Source organism: Bombus terrestris, chromosome 8 (assembly GCF_910591885.1).
Source record: "Bombus terrestris chromosome 8, iyBomTerr1.2, whole genome shotgun sequence".
Classification (NCBI taxonomy): Eukaryota; Metazoa; Arthropoda; class Insecta; order Hymenoptera; family Apidae; genus Bombus; species Bombus terrestris.
Genome location: NC_063276.1, coordinates 10,247,782 through 10,270,945, shown reverse-complemented (window position 1 = coordinate 10,270,945; position 23,164 = coordinate 10,247,782). Strand labels below are relative to the sequence as shown.

The 23,164-nt window shown below is 29.4% G+C and overlaps 1 protein-coding gene across 6 annotated transcripts in view; it reads left to right on the top strand.

Annotated features, from left to right (window-relative positions):
• Nucleotides 1-23,164, top strand: part of LOC100647004 (octopamine receptor beta-2R) — a 173,585-nt gene that overhangs the window by 130,205 nt on the left and 20,216 nt on the right. The gene's annotated exons all lie outside the window — the stretch shown is intronic.

The following is a 23,164-nucleotide window of genomic DNA, read 5'->3' as shown; positions in this document are numbered from 1 at the left end:
ATATTTGCACCTGTCAATATCTTCTCTATTGCATAACAACAATGTCTAATCAAAATGGAGATTCGTTTTACGCCCCTAACCCTAATTATAATGTGAACCCGACATATATATATCCACTATATTATATATACAATAGGTATATGTATCATTTGTACATTTTCTATGCATATTTCCATATTTATATTTCCCATAAATTCACAAATGTACAAGTAGAATCAGTACAAAATTATTCAAGACTTTGAAATAGCGTCATTAATTCCTCTGACAACTTGTTGGTGCTCTTGTTGGAGAATTTAATAATTATCAATTAAATTCGATGCCATTGTAACTTCCTACCGACGATTCCTCAAGCAAACAACAAGAATCATAAATTGCCTCCGTATTCAATTTTTCATCTCGTATCTGTCCACAATTTCTATCTCGTTTTCATGAAAATCGAGGACCATCAAACAAACATCAACGTGCTCGCATGTCGACGAATCGTAAAATTGTGTTTCACGTCGAATCAGAAGACGGGCGTCTTCTTCGCATTGTGATTTATCCAATACAATGAATTGAACGATACAAGCCGAAAGTTCTACAGAGGACAATAAATCGCACCATTTTTAATCCGTAAGAGATAAAGATAGACAGCGTCATTTCGCTACGTCTCGTAGTGCTTCGTTCAATTTCGATAAAGGTACCCCTAGCCAATTTTTTTCTTCGAACAATCGAGATACATGCGATTAAGGTGAAGGGGAGGATCAACAGTGATAACGTCGATGGAAGAGGAGAGTTCTTGCTCTTCTCATAATTCACTTTTTATACCTCCATTTCTCAACGTTCTTTTTTTAGATTGCCACTGAGAAATTTTAATTGAGTGATTTGTTATTTTCATATGGCGATTAAAATGACCTATTTTCAGAAGATTCTGCTATGAATAATTCATTCGAGTTTTGACAATCGTTTTTATTTATTACTGGGCAAATACAAAAGTTTTAGCGGCTTTTATCCATAAAAGGTTTGGAAAATTATTACTCGGAAAAAGCAATATAAATTTAAAAAAGTGCTGTTTACTTTGCTTTGTACTACTTTCTGTACATTTTTACAAGTCAAAAATGGAGACAAAGGATATCAAAAGATATATTTTACCGAGCTTTCCATTTGCAAGTCATATTTCATTTAACACGACGTTTGGCCATTTAGATTTATGAACCCAGTGGTATACTATGGCCTCATGTAAATTGTTTGCAATCTTGTTATTCTGTCTTGTAGGTCAACAAGCGTTAGAAATTATGCAAACAAGATCAAGGTGTAAACGAGAGCAACCTAGTCAATCCTTAAGCTTGTGTCCTAGGATAATTAGAAACTTACACAAATCCTTGTTTAAGGATATAACGACTAACCATTACTGAGATACCTTACTAGAAAGGAAAAAATTGATAATTTTAATCTTCATCGTTAATTTGATATCGAAGAAGTCACTGTCTTTAAGATTCAACTGTACTTTTCAGATTCAACTTTTACTTCAACTGTAATAATACCTCTGATTCGTTGCAAAATGTAAAAAGTAAATATTCAATATGTTAACAAATAAATCTCGTAAGAAATTATATAGTAAGAAATTGTAATTATAAAGCTATATACAATAAAGGCTAATAGTAGAAGACTATTTTTGATATAGACATTTAATTTAGAATAATTGTATTTAATATTACGACAATAAAATTACGACAATAAAACAAGGAAGAAGAAATGTTGAAGATACTGTTTATATTACTTTTCTATAAAATTATTCTGAATACATGTTATTACAACACAAAAACAGACTTATAACGACATTATAACAATTTTAGTCTAGACATGCAGGAGAACTAGAATTGAACGTTACTGTAACAATTAAAGGCATAGTGCGGATTGCCTGCCAAAATCTACTGTACAGAACATGAAGGTATGTGATATATAGGACATAGTATACGCCACTTGAGTAGGTAAACCTGCCCACAATCCCGTAGTTTCTGTACTTGGCGTTCTCATGGATTTGCGGTACATTGATCCTTGAGAAAGAAATTTCTAGTTCTACAAAGTACACAGCAAGTTTGAGATATTTTTTAATCACCAATAGGAATTTAGACTGATTTAATTTAACGTTACAGAAACAATATTGAATGTTATTCTAATTATTAGAAATTCAAACGTTAATCGGGGTCATTCATAAAATTTATTGCTAGAAATTATTAGGGATTAACTGCAGTTATATATATATATTTTTAAATAGATAACTTTTCAATTATTTTAAATGAAATTTCGAATTTTAAGGAATATATGCATTTAACCAGAAAGATTTCGCCAACCAAAAGATAGAATAAATATAATTACATTATCTAAAAACTGAAACTAATTTTCATATTTTCGTTTTATTGTTTACAGAATAAAATACTACAAACCAAACATTTTATAACATAAAATGTTCTCAAGGAAGAATTTTTGATTATTAGAGAGTAATGAGAGTAATTGAAATAGTTGTTCGTTTAAGGAACCTTAAAATTTTCACTGAATTGCGCTTTGATGGTGTTAAATTCAAATCTTCCTGTTACACATTCTTAATTGTTAAAAAGGGTGGCCAATATTTATATAAATTTTATATTTATATTTATATAAAATATAATTGTAAAAATTTATACATATAATTATATAAAATTGAAATGAACCTTGTACAAAATTAACGCGACGTGAGAATGAATGGTATTGAGAAAATGTTGGGATTAATAAGAATGACTAGAAACGATAATTCTGCTCTGCTGTATCTGAATCCTTATTATCAAAATACCTTATATCTATAAATACCTTAATATCTGAATGTTATACAATGCTTAAACCGCCTACCCGAACAGAATATCTGTGAACAACAGGTGTATTTTTCTGTTGCAAATAGCGCCAAATTTCGATTATCTGAACAGTTAACGGAACGATCAATTAACGGAACATCGATTAATAGAAAATTTAACTATGATCCCTTGTAGGAAAGATTGGGAAATAAAAATAGAAAATATGATTGTTACATAATTACTGAAGACATTTTATTCGTATTTGATGCTAGTTTTTGTCTAATAGTTTAAATAGTAAAATATTTCACGTTATTTGAAATTTAAGTGACTTGACTAATGAAGATAGGCGTAGAAACTTGAAAGGATATTTCAAGTCGAGCAACTGATAACTTTATGCTGAAGAAGTTTCAAGTTACTCAAAATTAATTACTGAACCCAAATAACTTGACAAATTTGAACGAAGGTTTACAGCCGTTGTATGTTCTATGTATTATACATACATAATTCGAAAACTTCCATAAGTCTATAATTTTGTTCAATCTTTAATACTCCTCCGTAGAAATCGTTACAAATCGAAATAATAGACTTATTTTGCTTCGAAATATTGATGGCATATTTATTGTAGGTGTGTTATTTCATCTCTGAAAGTCGAATCCACACAAAGAAGTCCAATTTCTGTTGATCAAAGCTTCTTTATAACTCAAAGTTTGATCGCCGCTTTCTCTATAATTCGACGTAATTTATTTGTATTTATATTCATCTATTTATTTTCTGTGCGGGAAAGAATCCTTATTAAAATACAAATAGTCAGTGCATAATAATACGCTAGTAATACGCAACAACAAAAGTATAAAGAAAAAATTAAGAAAAACAGATGCGAAGCTTCTAAAAAAAGGAAAGAAAGAAAAGAAGAAGAAAGAAGGAATGTAAATAAATAATTGTAACCTAATTCAAAACATATTAATCCTTGTACAAGGTCTTTTTATGTCATTTTCGTTTATCGCACTTTTATATGATGGAACCTTCGTAATACGAAGATTTTTATCCCCTTCAGATTTGAGTTACCAAGGTTCAACTGTATTGTAAACGAATAAAACAAGGAGAGGAAATAAGTATGAGGAGAGCTTCAGAATGTTGAAGATAAATTATCGTGAATTATGAGCATAAAAGAAAAGTTTAATAGAAATAAAGAAAAGATATTTAGTTTTGTTTAATTCTTTGTTAAAGTCATCAAATATACTAACATTATTTATGTCTTTGAAATGATTTATAAAATCTTAATTCTATTAAATTTTGTAATTACTGCTATATATAATAAATAAATATTTATAGCTTCGAATGTTATGTGTACTGATACAAACATTAGTTCATCGTTTCGGACTGAAGAGATCTATATCTTCGAGTTCAAATGAAATGTAATGAACACATTAAGCCTACAGTATGCATTTGATTCATTTATAGTCGTTGCTGTAGTTTCTTCAAAACCACTGAACTTCTATTCTTTGCTATTTTTCATTTCATTATTTTCAGTATTTCATTAAATAGTAATAATATCATTATTTGTCAAAAATAGCTACTATTAACTCACGAATGTAACCAGAAAATGGACTAGAAGATTGATGAAATCCATCCCAAGCCACCAGACATGATACTACATAATCTTTCAAAGAGCTGTATACAAATTTTCAAGTTGTATATGTAGAAATAAGTGAAAATTGAATTACAAGACTTTTTTACATACAAATAAAGCTAAATAGAAGCGTGTAAAATGGTATGAAACGGAGGAGACAATACGCTCATAATTTGCTAAAAAATAGACGAAGAGAAGGAAAAACTAAGCACACGAGAAGATATTCCACGAAAAGAAATCAACGTCCGGAAGCATGACGCAGCCAACAAGAAGTGTCGCCGGAATTCCATTCGGAGACCGGGAACCGACAGCCAGAATTCCCTCGTCTCCATTCCGTGGCGCATCGGCTAAATGGATTTATGGGGGTCGTGATGGTAGGAGAATTAGCGACGATACAAAAGCGGTCGACTCGTAGACGATCGGAAATGCGAGAAATTCTCATTAAGCGTCGCCGAACAAGACGGCACGAAGCCGAGGCTTCGTCATTGATCTTGCAAATTCCGCAAGCCTTTTCACTGTCCTTGCCTTTTTCCTCGGCACCCTCTAACTTCTTAGACTCTACGAGAATTCTACTTATATTTGAGACGCTTCGAGGTCAGACTTTTGTAAGTATATGGTTACTGCATCTTACGTGATGTGATTTACGGTTCTGATTGACTTCTTTTGAGTTTCTTTTAAATTTCGAGAACTTCCTAACACAATGATTTGTATTAATTTATTCTGATGGAATAGGAAATTGAGATACAAAGCTATCGATTGCCAACACTTTAACAATATCATTACTGAATATCATCACGTAAATCACAGTATCTATATTAAAATTTACCCTCCAGTGTTTAGGGTAAGATTTTGTAAATGAATTTACCATTATCATTTTGATAAATAAACAGATAAACAGATAAAATGTTAAATATAAATTACTAAATACATAGAAATGAATAGGTAAAGGAAGGATAAACGAGGGAAAATCTGTTCCGAATATTACATTTGTTGTGCCTTTTTATCTACCTGATACATATTACACATTATAAATAAAATATGTAGATTAATAATACATATGTAAAATATGTACATTAGAAATAAAATATGTAAAATTTGTTTACGAATTAAAGATGATTTTATTCATATTTTCTCATATCTTATTCTAATATTGTTTTGATATTAATAATATTAATTTTATTTCTAATATGAAATTTATGTACTGTGTGTTATAAAAATCACGTTAATTTTCTTTTATTAATGTCAAGAATTGATAATGCGAAAACAAATGTGTTCAAATGGCGATAGGAAAATATTCTTGACTTGTATTATTAGTTCACAAATATTTATGCAAATTTATACTTTTATAAACACAATAAAGAAATAGAAAAATATTTGCTTCGTTCCCTAAATATTATATTAAACACTGAATATATTTTATATTTTGTACATTTAGATACCTTGTAAATACATAGCTTTATTTATGGTAAACGCAAAAGGATTATGCAAAAAATCTTAATTTTAAAGAAAAATATTTGTTATCGAAATGACGGGAATAGTAACAAAATCGTTAACCGTTTTACTAATGCATGAAATAGTAACATATTCAATCTACCGATTTACCATGCGTTCAATAAACGATTTTAGAGTGCGATCAATCATGAGATATACATCAAATCCATTGATGCAATTATTAACTGAAATCGCCACCGGTTATTGTCAGGTTGACTCATCGCTAATCCGTGCGATCAATTTGTTTGGTGCGATGTCGATTCATTAATAAATAGCCTGTCCGGTGCGGTTATCCAGGCAGCCGAGTAAACCCTTAAACGATGTCCAAATGTTATTTATTCACGAATCTCATCGGAATTTTTCAGATCAATGGTAGATCGATTTTGATTCAATATATAACTCTTTTCAATCGATTACTAATCATCTATTATTGCGGGTTGAGATTAGAAATAGGATTACACTACGTTAAAAAATATACGTTACACTTTTGGTAAATAGTAATTGAGATTGGTGTAAAGAACAGAGTATAGAATTTATTGTTTTGTAACAAGCTACACATTACGATTAATAAATTTAATATTACAAGTAATACATTTGATTCACTCTAAAAAAGATGAATTACGTTAGTTTCTATTAGATTCATAATTAAAAGAAATTATGATAAAAAATTTTTCATTATTGGCTAATATCTCACTATACAAAGATCCAAGATTCAGTTTAATAAATTATTATATTCAAATTTTAGCTCTACCAGTTCATCGATATATTATGTGCAACTTGATATATTATGAATTTGTTAATTAATATTCCATTTTTCTTAGAATTTTTTCCAAGAGAACAAATCGGTTACGTTAATATAATTAATTAATTGTACCTATACCATGCGTGTTAAGGAACATTCAATCAACGTAAAAAGTAAAGAGTCTACGCAACATAATGGGAAAGATATACACGTACATTTTCGTTAACTGAAAGAAATATTGGCATATTCAACTCTGAAGAGAAATGGTATTGCAACATGAAAGAAAGATAGAGACACGTAAAGCTTATACATCACTCGTAATTACTGTTGTAGAGTGAAATATACAAATCTGTGATAACGCCATAACCTCTTAATTACAAATAATAGTATAAACAAATAAGTCTTATATAAAAATTATTATTACATATCATTATACAAAAAGAAGATTTTATCATAATAAAGGCATTGAAACACACAATAAATTTTAATACTAATCATAATTAATCTACGAATTTGTATACACTTTTATATTTTTGTGAAGAGAACTAAAGAAATGGAACCTACATTATTTGTTTCAGCTACTAAAGATCATGAGTAGTCCAATTTCGATAATTTATCTTATATTTTTGTACATTATATGCCCTGTGGGGTTAGGTTCCGCATCTGTAATTTTATCATAAATACGTAGAAAACCGTAGTCCAGTTATAACATAATAATACCGTTTAGTTATTTTATATAAACATTTAACACACAAATGACACATTGAAATTTATATACGTATCAGAACATGGAAGTATTTGCAAACATTAAAGTTACAATAAATTTCGCTCTTCCTTTTGAAACTTTGGAACGATTTCGAGAGGAGGGCGCATATCGATTTTAATGGAAACTTGTTCCCCATTCTCTTTGACTCGCGTAGTATTCTGAAAATGTTCTCCACAGCTATATGAAATCGATAAAATAAGAGTTTATATTTTTAACGTAGCATGCGTGGTATGCTACGTAACGAGTTCACAATTCGCGTTATACTAAACCCGGTATTCCAGTGGTGTATACGCGAGCACTCCCATTATTTATATCTAAATCGAGTTGCAGTGTGTAATATAAACTTTGATAAAGATATACGCGAAGCAGGCCTGCGTATAACTTGAAACGCGTTTAAAATTCAAATAACAGTTTTCCATAATCGACCGGATGAATTTCGGCGTGATAAAAGTTTGTCGCCATCACGAACACTGATAAGATTCTTCGTAGAAGGTACACTTCGGAAAAGTTTGATGAGCCATGAGGACGATGTTATTTAATGGGAAAAAATTAGATTTCCACATTTAGCCCGGAATTCTATTTTTTTTCTTTTTTCTTTTTTTTTTAGCAAACGAAGAAATAGAAGTTATTCGGTTGATTCCGTTAAAAATAAAAAGATCTATTTGTTAAAAGATGAAATATTACATGAATGTGTTGTTGTATCTATATGAAATTTTTCTTCACTTTAAATTAGAAATAGTATTATAGCATAAGGACATATATTTGATGAGAAAAGATAAGAAATGGTTGATAGTTTATGTATGTAAACTAATGACTTTTTCTTTCAAAGTACATCTTTTAAAACAGACAGTATTGGTACATATATGTCTGTTTTTTATGATCCATATAACTTTTACAATGCTTCTTCGTAGAGTCTTCTATAATGTAGACGTGTAGTGAAGCACTTCGAAAAAAATTTTTTTTTTGGTTTGATATATTTTTCCATAATTTTGCGTTAAATTCGTACTTTTATTAATACATTTAAAGAAATGTAACCTAACTCTCCTTTTATTCACATTGTATAATGACGGTCGTTTAAGTCCATGCAGTCTTTTTATGCTTTTGCGTTTTAAAAAATCCCCCAAAATCCCAAAATTCTCTTGCAAGTTACTAGAATATCATCCACTAAATTTTATTGCCAAGATGTTACTTTAATTTTTTTAAGCAAAGCAATACTTAAACAAAATATAGAAAAATTACTTAAAATTACCGGTCGAAAACGAAATATACTATACTAAATATGTATATTGTAACAAATATTCCATTTTAGATATTTTTGCATATTATAAATTATTCTGGGCATTTTTACATCTTTAAATTTTCCACAAATATATAAAACTCCATAATATATTCATAAATAATGTAAACAACATATCAATTTATTCTAATTCTAATAAGATAGATTTAAATTGTAACGATAATGTAAGAAATAAAGAGTTTCATAACTACTTTTATTAAAGAAAATTCTGTACAGAATAACGTGAAAAATTCAAGTATCACACTTTTTAAGATAAAATTGAGAAATAAATATGTATTTACTAAGAAAAAGCAAGAAAAACGTGATAGTACATATACATAAACTAATAATGTTCTTCTCATAGTAACTTTATCTGGAACTAATTTTAAACAATTTAGAAATGTAACTTTCCAACTTGATTTATTTGTCAACTCCCAATGTGTGATATACTGAAAGAAATAAAATAAAGAAATATTAGCATATGCTACAGTACACTATCATGAAACTTATATAAAAAAATAATGTTGTTTCATCTATCTTTATCTGCAACTGTCCCTAAAGATTTAATTCCTTGATATGTATCCCATTTTACGATCTTGCATTATTATATAAGATTCACGCACATACGGGTGGTTGGTAACTGGTGGTACAAGCGGAAAAGTCGAAAAAAGTCGAAAATATAGAATAAAAATTTCTCATTTGAGGTTTTGTTTTCGAGAAAATCGACTTTGAATTTTCGCTCGGTACACATGCACTTTATCATGTCTCGTTATAACGGATCTCACTATAGATCGTTGTCTCGATGGATTATATCGCAGTTTAAGTTTGTTTTTGCCGTAACGGAAAATTAGGAATACATAATGAAATAATATGAAGTAATCATAAAGTTTATTATTACAAAAATTACTGAAAATGTTGCCCATTCTGCCGAACACATACAAATGTAAATGTTGAAGAGCAAATACTAAAGGACGTTTTGGAACATCCTGACATAAGTGCAAGAAACCTTTCTTTGCGGTATAATCTTAGTTGCTTCATTTATTGTCACTTTTTATTTTGCTTCTTTTACTTAAGAACTAATAAAACCTAATTATAATTAGGACGAATAAGTTATTATTAACTAAGTAACTGTGGCGGCACTCGACAACAAATATCGCCACTCGACACTAAGTAGTAACGGGCACAGTAGCGCAGTTGTTAGCGCCAGTTGTCCTGTTTTGCGACCAAGTTTTCAGGACAGAAGTGGAAAGAAAAAAACAATATCGTACATAAGCACCGCTCTACAGCGACTTACTACACAACTACACAACTACACAACTACACAAAAACTGGTAAAAATAAACAAAAAAAGCAGTTGTTAGCGTCTTAGGTTACGAACGTTCGGGACCCTGGTTCGATTCCCGGTGATCCGATTTTTCTTCCACACATCGAAATAGAAGAATAATTAACAGTACCTTAGCAACGACATCTACAGCCGGCAACTACAATCATCACGGACAACATAATACCACCTCATAACGAATAAGAAACTCATCGTATATAATAGCGCACGTTATTTAGGATGTTCCATAGAGAATCTAAATTCTATAAGTTTAAGAAATATAAGGAATAAAAATAAGTGGACAAGGAACAAAAGTAAGTACATACTAATAAAGTTTAATCAAACAAGTGCTAATGTTATAGGTATTAAAGTTCTAGTTATTATATATCTTTTTAATACATAAATTATCTAGTAAATGATTGAAATTAATATTTATATGTTTGTGTAAACAAGCTGTATTTAACGAAACTTTGTTCGCTTAGTTTTGTCTTTCACTGTATGTATTAATAATTTATAGCAAATTTTGTGGCGGTAAAAGCTTATTTAAAAAGAGGGTGTGAAAAATAGTGTCATCAGAGACATGCTATACATTTTTAAACAAGATGCAATCAAATCACCCAAAATATTCTGAACACATTTACCGTACCTAAATTTCCGAAACGCCTAAGGTATCGCAAACTTTTTTCAAATCTTGGAGGACATAGTTGATATGGAAGATAGGGAGTCACAAGAAGGAATATAAAAGGAAAGAAATGAATGTTGCACAGGTTGGCGTAGCTGAAGTGCGATCATTTTTTATGAACAAGTCCCGCGACTTATGTCGTACGAAGCGTAGTAAGCTACAAGTCTCGATATAGCGAAACTTGAATAAATTGGGTGGCGTTACGAACCAGACACTGCGAATTTATCACGTCGATGTATGTACTTTATCAAATAAAATTAGATTGTAAACGTCGCTGATTTTCGTGTTATGAGCATTCCGTGTAATCTTCGCGCGGATCATTGTGGACTTGGAACGTATTTTCACGACTAGAATGAACAAAGTAAAATAGATAAATATAATGGCAAGCAACCGAGCTAGGAGAAAGCTTGAAAATGAAACAGAATATACATAGTGAAAATTGTATATCGACTGAGAATACTTGTCTACTTGCGAAAAATTTAAATGTGCAAAAATGTAAAATATGTATTTGAATACTTACTGTAGAAAGCTTTCATGAATTTATGATATGTGTTACATAAACCTTTTTGAAATTTCATAGCCATTGAAATGAGATGAGGTCATGATTGTTTGGTAAAATTTGAATCCAGTCTGAAAATATGTGTACTTATAGAAGTTACTAGTTATATACTTGTATTTAGTGAATATACGTTTAGTAAAAAGTTAATATACAACACGAGTACATAGTCTTGAATGTATAATTAGTCCTAAAGGTTTGAATTGAGGCTTTTAAATTGAGTTCTATTAATATAATGTATAATTGATCGTTTATAAATATCTGCTTGTGTGACTACTGCCAAGTGTTTGTAGTTTTTATGTACATTTTCTTATTTGTTTCACAGTTTACCAATACAATCACGATAATCGTGTCTTACTAAAGTGTTACTGAAATTTCAAAATGCTTTGTATAATTTTGTATAAATTACAAATTGTTTGTATATTTATACAAAATTTTCACGTATTCAAATAGTTTCATGAAGCATCATATGTACATAATATAGAAAAGTACATATATATACAGTACCTAACGTAAAATACTCATTACATAATAATATTAGATTGTACAATAAATTTATTGGCATTTCTTGAAAAAACCGTCAAAGTTTGTTACTTTTATATAATATTTACTTAGTCAACAATGTACGTATATTTTTATTCTGTTAACCTTTTGCAAGGAATTGAGTAACTTATTTATTTTATCACTCCATAGCTTTTGTATTTATATGAAAAAATTCCGATATATATATATATTTTTACATGCTTTCAATTATTTAATGATTATTTGTTAAAAAATAATTACTAGGTACTCCAATATTTGCATTACGGCAAATATTCCAATAATCTGAAATGTAGGTATATCGAAAATCTTAAACATATATTTTCGCTGTGTCATAAAAGAAAAATCCGTAATCTCATGTGTATAGCGTAATAAATAGTTCTTTTGTTTTTCTTCCAGTGCCATTACTAAATGATGCTTGTAAGCAATATCTATCCATTATTTATGTATGTTATTTATCCTATATTGTCTATTGGAACTAACATAAGCAATGATTTAATAATACTCAAAATATGACATAAATGTGCGAATAAGCTCACTGCATATACTAATTCTTTGCGCTGGAGGACTTTTTCTACTGGAGTTGCAGCACGGAATGCCGTGGCGACTGAGAGCGCAAAGGGCTCATTACCATCCCTTTTTTAAAATTGCGTTCATTGTGTTTAATTTCAATAAAAGTATACATACTGATTAAGAAATTCCATAAGATACCATATGTATATTCCTAAAATACTAATTAATGCGATTGTACCCTGTACATATAAGGAAAGCATTAACGTATTTATATGTCATATGGAAACAAATATTTTGAAATATAGTTTAATATTAATTTTGTAATATCCAATATATGAAAACTATGACAAAAAAGAAAAATGTTCTGTATTCTAGTTGTGTATAGTTGTTTCTGGAGAAACGATAAATGAGAATGCGAGACAGAATCAGATTTCGCGAAATGCAGCCAGGCGATTGGGTACGTTTCGAGAAAATCGAATTGCACGCCGCGCGAAATGGAGCAAACGGATCACGTGTTGCGGACGTTGCATCCTGCAATTGCAGCAATGAATCGCGTTTCAATCGGAAGATAAATTGGTATCGATCGCGGCCTTTCCCGCAGGGTGACATTATCAAATTTTTCCTGTCCGTAGCAACGATCCATTTTTTTCCTTGGCACCGGTCGCGTTAGCGGTTTATCGGTCTATCGCGGGAATCGAAACCAATGGCGGATCAATTGGAGAAATATTACAGTGGAACGTGTACTGTTTTCTCTTGTTCGATTCGCTTCAGTTTGATCCACTTCAGTTCGATTCGATATTGATTTGATCTAGAGTGCACCAAATTTTTCTAACGCAACTGTTTCGAATAAAAAAAACAATCAGATATTTTGATAGTATAACCAGTTCCGTGGGGTTCTGGAATATCCCGTTATGTTATAAATATGTATTGTCGTAATTACAATCTGAAATGAGACGTTATATAGTGCCTTATTAATATACATTATATTAACACCAAGTGCCTTATTAATAGATTGCAGATTTTTATAGATTTATGATAGAAGATATATAAATGTACAGTATAATGCATATAGTAAACAGAAATATGTAAAATATCTAAAAGCCGTACCATAATATTGAATGATGGAAATAAATTTTCAATTATATCAGATTTCTTTAAATATTTTAACAGAAATATGAATTTGCACAATTATTAAGAATTTCATATCAATTTTCGATTAGATTTAAGAAAAATGCAGCGATTGCGTCAACAGCATTACATACATTTTATGTTAGGTCATTATTAATTAAAGGAATGCCATAAAATAATTATGGAATGATAAAAGGAAGAAAATTAATATTAAGGACTAAAGAAAAGATATTCGTGTATTTGTTATAAATGAAATACAATATTTTAATGTGTAGTATAACAAAAATTTGGACAGGAACAGACTTTTGAATGAATAGAAGAAACATGAGAATTATAATAGTAATTCCTTTTTAAACCAATCAAATCCATGTGTAATAAAGATTAATACGACTTTCTTAAACGGTTCTACACTTCTTTCTTTTTATAAAGATGCAACGATTTTCTATTGATTTATAGAAATAGCTTTATTGTTAAGGGTATTGTTATTGTCACTGTCATGTATATATGTCACGTTACTTTACACCCAGTTGCAAACTCAGTCCTTTGGGGTATAATTTTTCTTTTTCTTTTTCTGAACTGTTCTCCACGGCCCAATTAATTTTTACAATGAATAGAATGAGAGATAACGGATGATATACGAGAGAACTTCACTTATTGAATATATATATATGTTTTATATTTTAATCTATTGATTGCAAGAGAATATTATACAATACCTGATTTCAATTAATGTTAGCATTAAATATCGATAATACTTATATCAATGTTACATATTATAAACTGCATGCTGCAATATTCAGTTTAAAGGTGTAAACTACGGCTTTAGATATATGGTAATATTGTCTTGTGTTAAGTCCAAAGTAAGGCTGTAAAAGATAAAATGGTAGAGAGAGAAAATTCGAACAGAAATAACAAGTGAAGAAGAAAACACTGAATAGAAACAGTATAGTACAGTATAGAACAGTACAGTAATAGAAATAGTAGAAGAATTTGGATAGAGATAAATGTGTTTCATATGTTCTTTAAAGTAAGAGTGCTTTCCCTTACATGGAATGAAAACAGAATATGAAAATCAGGAAAGTTGGAATGAGTTATGCATATTGGGATTTGGAGAGAGAGATTCTGTCATGTCAATGGAATGGACAAAAAATGGTAGTAGGAAAAGTTATTTATACATTATAAATATTATCATTGTTACTAGTACTTAAAAAATAAGTTAAAAGCTAATTTGAGACAAATAATCAGACGATTAAAATTTTCTAACCGAAATTAAAAAACATAGTGTCCTAAAGGTTCAAAATATTGATTGTATTATTGTTGCAATCACTATTTTTGATTATCAAATGTGTGACTACTGCAACTTCATTAAAGCTACGAAGCTAAACCTCCTGAACAGAACAGGTATTTAAAGATCACTCGGTATTGCATCAAATTCCACAATAGGAAATCACTATTTTGTTTCTTGCCAAACGTGCAGCAATATTATTGGCACATATCGTTAGTTTTCAATGAAGCATCTTTTTATCAAATTCTATTCATTTCACTTTCATAGTATTGATCTTTGGTAGTCATATGAGAGAGCTGCTTAGTAAATGGTATGAAATCTAATATACTTCAATTAAATCAGTTAGGATGTAAATATTTCATAACAGATATGTATAATGCTATAACAGATATGTACAATGCTATAACAAATATGTACAGTTTGCTAATACATCTTGTAGTTACAGTAAAGATTCTTTACCAAATATTTTTCTTTATCAAATAAAGAGCTGAATGCCTAAACATTTCCTTCGTTCTATTTCTTTCCATAGGTAAACTCTCCAATTTTCTCCAATTTATTAAATTTTTTCTATTACAGTTAAAATTTTGTCTTATTCAATCTTCAATTTATATAACTATGATAGAAACAGCGAGAACAGAAATGTCGGCAAGCAAACCTAGCTTAGACCTAGCACTGTCTGATACGTGGTCTAATCTTAGCTCGACGCTCTTTTAATCGTTCTAAATGAGGGTTATGATTTTCCTCGTGTGCAGCATACGAAGAGAGGTGGCACCCTCAAGCTTCGTTTTCGTCGACATCTTGTCAAGGCCACGTTCTCCAATGTCGCCCCAGGTGGCGCGTATTACGGTCACCGTATTAGAATGACTGTCAGCGTTATTTCTTGGACCGCCGGAAGAAAGAGACTTCGTGGGGAATATGGCGGCTTGATGGCACGTCTTGGAGAAGATAAATGGACACTCGAGCGACACTCCGTTTCTGTGTTTTCGTTTCAGTAGATTACGTCGAGAACAGCTATCCAGTTTGAGAAGCAAATAATATACAGAGAAACGTTACTCGATCCTTGTTATGTGTACGTACACGAGTAGTTGATAATTTATCTGCTTTTATTTGGACATTTATGTGTGGAATATTTTAGTAGGATATTTGTATTAGTACGCAATAGTAACTTAAAACTTTGCATTTATATATTATAAGATTCCGGAAATTTTGGATGATTCATTATTTCCATTATTTAATTTGGATGTTTAATTTATCTATTATAAATTTTCAAAAATCTTAAGCGATTAATTGTTTTGGTTATTTAATTTTTATCTTTAAAGATCCTATAGCAGATACTTGTTAATATATTTTATTTTCAATAATATGATTTCGAATCTGATTTTAATATTAATGAAGAAAGAAACTTATATATTACTGTTTAGTTTAGTAACTGTATATTTTAATTTCGGTTGAAATAACAAGAATAATTAATGTTAATATGATAATAATATGTTTTAGGTATGTTCATATAATTTTAAAGAAATTTACCAAATTAAATAACTTTTCGTTTATTTAGATAAGATAAAAAGAATACAAATTATTTAGACAGACCTTTCAAAATATTAACTTCGGAAATTTTAGTAACATACACTAAATACATTAAATGTATGTTTAACAATGCATTAAATATATACTTGAATAGAAAGATCACAGTCGATCTTCGATTCTTAAATGTCATGAAAACGATTGAAGACAATCGATGCAGTAACGAAACTACTCAAACAATAAACTATATGACAACTTAAGTATTTGGATGATAGCCAATTTCCATTATATAACATTGTCTACAACAATACAAACAATATGTAAGGTGTACTTACTTATAAATACTTTGTCATGGTGCGTAATATGTGAAAGTATGCGACGATATTATTTAGTACATCTTACAACATTTGTTTCTATTATTGCAATAATATTCCATTAATGCATTCTATTAATGCTTTAATGGAATAATATCATAGTACTAATATTACTAATCTGATATAAATAAAGTGAATACAAAAAATGGTATAGGATATCCGATATATCAGATATGTATGTAATTGCAATCGATTAATATAACAATGTTATTACGACAAACAACTACTAAATGTTTAAGCTAGTTATTTACATATAAGTTACATATAAATTACATATAAGTTAGTTACATATAAATGTTTAAACTATGTTATATATCATAAAGTATTTTATGTTATATAAACTGAAGTTGGAATCTACGATTAAAGTTCATGATCTAATTCCACTGGTATGTGTTATAGGTATATATGCGTGTACAGGGTGTCCCAAAAATCGCGGTACAACAACAAAATCAGGTGGTGTTCCTACATGCAAAATAGGTCGAAAAGAAAGAGTAACATTTTTCCATTTAAGGCTTTGCTTTTGAAAACCCATCAGGTAACCGTGTATTAACTGAATGTTTCAAAATATGAAACTTTTGTTTCTACTCGTGTCATTCTCGCATCATTAAACATGAAGAATGCCACGATTTGCTTCCTGTTCTTGTTTTTATCTTATCTCCGCGATATAGATTATTGATTTCTTTTATTTAATTTGAATGGTTTCATAAATAAGGATAAGATTGGTACTTTTTAAGATTCATTTTATTAATCAAAAAGCAAATTATTACATTTTCCTTATTTAATAATACAGACACGAGCAGAAATCGAAGTTTTGTAATTCGAAACTTCCTGTCAAAACATGGATACCTGATGGGTTTTTAAATTCACGTTCTTCGAAAACAAAGGCCTAAATGAAAAAATGTTATTCATCTTCTTTCGACTTAGTTCTGCGTGTAAAATCAAAGCCGACCGGTTACATCATGATTTTTGGGGTAGTCTGTATAGAAAATTTTACAAATTATAATTCAAATAATCACTTTATTTAGTTGTAAAAATTATATAAAATCGTAAGAACCGTTTTTGCAATAATGTTAATAATAATTATTAAATTGCGGATTATTTTAATATATAATTATAATAATGTTTTTTTTAGGTAATTGTAATAAAAATAAAAAATTAAGGTAATTGTAATAGTGGCGTTAAGATTATAAATTATTTGGTATGGAACGTTTCTTTTTGTTTAGGAATGGTAAATATCTGAAAAGGTAGACAAGTACATTATATTATATTTTAATAAATAAATATGCATACTTATGGATATACTTATTATATAAAATTTATATATATATTATATAAATATATATTATATAATACTTATTATATAACAGTTTATATGAAAAATAAAAATGTGCAGGAAAATTATAATTCATTATAATGCAAATTAGAAAATGTCAGAGTGACCACAAAAGTATTATTAAATATTTGCTATTCTATATCGTATATCGTATCGTAGAAAATATTCAATTTTTAAACCTTATATCAAACACATTGCTGACATACTTTGTATATTTTGCATGTATAAAAATCAGTGATTTAGAAATAATAATAATTATTATATATCACTTTACTATACTATTTTGGTAATTGTAACATAGTAGGAGAAAGATATATATTTAGTTACACTACTAATTATGTACTATTATTAAGAAAATTACTTTACATGAGGAATTAATATTACTAAACATCTTTACTCTCATTACTAAACATAATTTTCTTTGAAAAGGATGTCCCATTTTAATATATAAGTGAAAATTGTTGGTAAACTACCTGCTGTATAAAAAAGATGTTCAGGCAGGCATTAAATGGTTTCGAAGGAGACATAATGTGGTCTAATTTTTCTGGAAAAATAAAGGTCATATGATGTTGACATACGTTCAAACACAATCATATAAATTTTAATGTACCAATTGATCTGTTTTCGCAATCCCCATAAAAAATTATTAATCTATCGTATCGAAAGACATTTTCCTTGTAATTTATATCATAGGTTTTACAAAATGAAAATTAAGGTATCTGGTATAATCTAATGGTTTTTCGCTTAAATAAATTAATATCTTTGTAAGGCTAATAATTTTTTATATGGAATGCCAAGATGGAACGATTTATATATTAAAAACTGTACTATTAATACATTTAAGGAAACGTGTGTCACTATCATGCGACTTTTACGTATCCATTTACAGAGAAACTAATTATGTGGATTGAAATGGGACACCCTGTATGTAGCAAGGCGCTCCAGTCATCTTTATCTTTATTCTAAAATAAGCGACGGCAATCGTATCACGAAAATCATATCACCATTACTTCAGTTCTTACTCACCACCCCTGATCACTATCCGGCGACCTATTACGCGAGGATCCTTGCTCAAAACTATCGTAAAACTCGCGAGAAACGTGACCCGGTAGAAGGCCAACAGACAGGATGTCGCATCGAAGGTCAAAACCGTAATCGAAGCTGTTGGTCGCGAATCCCTGGCGGGGTTGTCGATTTCACGGAGAAATAAAAGTGGCGTTCTCCAGGCTTTCGGCGTAATGACGGTGGTTGGGCAGGAGGAGGGTGTTGTTTATCATCGGTAGTACCGGCTCCACGGCGCTAGCACGGCCACTGTCGGAATAATTGACCCAAATATACCGCAAAAATAGCGGATCATAAATTACATGGACGGAACGGGAGTGCACTTGACACGGCCCTGTCGCGACACAGTCAACGAAGCCGGAGACGACAGACGACGGCAGCAGAAAAAGAGGGTCCCATTCAAGGTTACTCATTCTTCCGGCGCGTCCTCGTTTCGAGTGGTGATAGTCGGGAAACTAGCGCCGCAATGGATGCAAAGGGAAAATCGGGGAAATGGTTGTTGATTCTTTATCGATTGTGTCTTCAAGGATTTTCAGACAGCAATTCAGAAACTTAGGAAAATTATCGTCGTTTTTGGAGATAAATTAAAGTTTTAAGTTACGTGATCGATTGTTTAGCATATTATAATCTTATTGTCACCCGCTTTTTACCAGTTTAATGTTGCTGTTCAAGAAAGTTTTCATTATTGCTATGATTCGGAATGGTTTTCATAATCTGATAAAGTGAATGTGTTTATATTCTTTAGATACCATTAGATTGCAGATTTTTATACATTTATAGGAAATTTGAAACTAGAAAATTGCACAGAATGCGCATGATATTAAAAGATATACAAAATATTCAAAGTATAGTGCTTTCTATAATATTTGATACTGTATTCTTAATTATATTTATTTTTAGAAATATGAATTTGCATAAAAATTTGCAATCTAGTTATCACGATGTCCTTCGAGTATCATTTCGGATTAATATAATAAATCAAAGTGTTTTTTTGCGACTTTAATAAATTAAATAAATCAAAATATCTTTTTTTTTATTATATATTAAAACTTATTTGTGTTTATAATTCGTGAAATTTTGAAGCTCTCCTCATATTCGTTTTTAAATAGAGAGAATGATTGTTTATTCTCTATTGATTACATATCAGTGATTTTGAGAGAGTATCTAATTAAGTAATTTAGGAATCTTTTAATAAAAGGTGTGGCATTTCTTAACAAAGAAATAAACTTTTAACGATTGATGAATTCTTTTAAATTATTATTGATTCCATAACATAATAATTTTATGTACGTAGAAAGTTTACTCTTACTGAAAATTAGAAGGAAGTACTAAATTTTAATAAAATCTATTCTGTAATAATACGAAGATCGTTTATCCAAATTGATACATATGCTATTCTAAGAAAAAAGTGAGTCACTATATTAAATATAATTTATGATTGGTTCAGGTATTATAATAGTTTTATAGTTTTATAGAGTTTTGTGTCTAATTATTCATCAATCTATACTCTTGTTATTATTTATAAAACACTTTGGAAAATTATATTTGATAATTTCAATATGTTTGATTTACCTCAATCCAGTGACGATTTATTGTTTTGCTAAAATCAGTACCACTAATTAAGAATTTAGGACATTCATTCGTCCTTATTCTTCGATATAGGTAAAAGTGATTGTTGAACTAAACAACGTAATAGTACATTATATTCAAATAATATCATATATTTCGATTTATAGATAATAATGTTTTTATAATATCATTAATTTATGATTTGATCTTCGATAGTAGTTAATTTGAATGTTTTATATGATATAAAATCTTCCATTTCATAATTTGCTTACTAAATTTTACAAAAATTTAATAAACATATATACATAAAACTCAAATTCTTTGACCTCATCATGTTTTAAGAAAAGATTCAATTGTAAACGAGAAGCTGTTTTGATAATATAATAATTTTGCAAAACATAGAAAAATAGTATAATTAGAAATTAAATGGCGGCAAATGTATCTATTAAAAAGTTTTAATTCATACATAATTTTTTTAGAGCATTATATATTTAATGAATGTAATTTTCACGTGTTAACTGATAAACATTTTGAATATCTAATTATTTCATTATATTAGATTTTATAAGAATAAATTCTTGAAATAGAATTGTTTAAGTAAAATAAAGAACATTTTAATTTTTTCTAAATGTTACTTAAACTAAAAGTTATAGGAAAAAATGATTCACATATTTTGATCATTCATGTCAATACTTAAATTTTAATATTAATGCACCTGATTGATAATTGAGGATAGAACAAAATTTGATAATAATATTTCATATATATTGATTTAATAAGTAAGTAAATAGCAATATATAAAACTCGGACGTCTTCCAAACGCGACGCTTTAAAAAAACCTTCTATGGAAAACAAAACATTTTTGAGCATATCTATTATTGTGTAAAGATGTAACAAAATAATATAATTGAAAATTTCCTATCGAATAATACCAAATATTTCTTAAGTGAAAAGTTTTCAAGATTTAAATTTCTATCAACGATTTTACAGAGATGATATTCCGTGAAAACATTCGAAACAATGCAAGCAATTTTATCGAACGCCATCATAGAACTCGAAGAATACAAAACTTGGAGCAAATAGATCTGCTGGCACTGTATTAGTGCCATATAGATGAATAAATTGAATAGTCCGAATGATTGTAATGGATTGAGTAGATTAAGCAAGTAGTACAAACAAATCGAATAAAGTGGGTCGTCTAGTGTGCTTGATATCTCTCTTGTGTCGAATACCTCAATCGAGTCGACAAGAACTTCAATATCACGTTAAAATACCGTGAAACCGTTCCATTCAATTCGCTATTCGTGTTACGAAAGTCGTGAGAGCTATGTACACATAAATCCTAAAAAACGATTACTTTCATCAAAATTTCTTCTCTATAAAAATGCAATTCAATCAATTGGATAGATTGAAAGGATGGATTTTCATTCATAATATTTGTAAAACCATAAAAATGCCGAAAATTTGAAATAATTGGAGACAGAAATGAGAATTACTCATGTTTGATATATTAAACTTTAGAAATTTGTTGTAGTCACGTATACAGAATATTAAAAAGTAAGGTCTGACATTTTAAGATCTTACTATTAGAATGCTCTTTGAGTGAAATGAAAAATTCTTAGTTAACATCGAATTTAAAGCCAATTTTTTTTACAACTGATCTTAGTTATCTAATATTGAAACTAAATCAATTTTTTTTGCAATAAAATTTAATTTTATATTTGAAAGCAATTTATGTAAGTCTGATAACAATGCATAAGGTGTAAATGAAGTAAATGTGAAAATACAGTCATTAATCATCAACAAATATAAATACTACGGAAGAATCTAAGTATTAAATAGATATTTCCTTCGGACGGCGCGCGTCTAGCGCTGACGATCGCTGTGGATGGAATACTTTTTCGTTAGACTGAACTCTGTTGATTGACTATTCAAAGCTCAAATCGTAATAAGTTATAGTAATTCTTTTGCACGAGATTAAATGATTCAAGAGCGTTATTTTTTAGTTATTTTTAATTATTTATTATAAACATTGAAATTTACAGTTAACTAGAATTTGGGTAATAAACTAGAAAACAATAAACTAGAAAACTAAATTTAGTAAATATAACACAAGTTAATAATTTAGTTGTGTGTGAAAAATTCAGTGCTTGAGAAAACTAAAAAAACCAGATATAGAGTTTTCTTACAAGTGGTGACCATTTCAACAATAACGAGGCACTATTGGCATTTGTTTACTGCCGTAAGGAATGCATTTATATTTATTTCACACAAACGTAATAGTATTACTTCTGCGTAGGTGTTCGGAAAACTTGAAAAACCCATACATGCGTCCTTAGCCCATGCCGGGCACTTACAAAAAACGCATATATATGTCTTTAGCCCACACCGATAGCTTTCGCCAGACACCTATATGCGCCCACAGCACTCAAAGGGTTAAATATTTGGACGACTATTTCATTCTGGATATTTCATGTACTTTATGTACATTCTATATACTTATCCATTTTATATATTTTATATCGCGGAAATTTTTGCATATTTAAGTTTCTCATAAATGCTTAA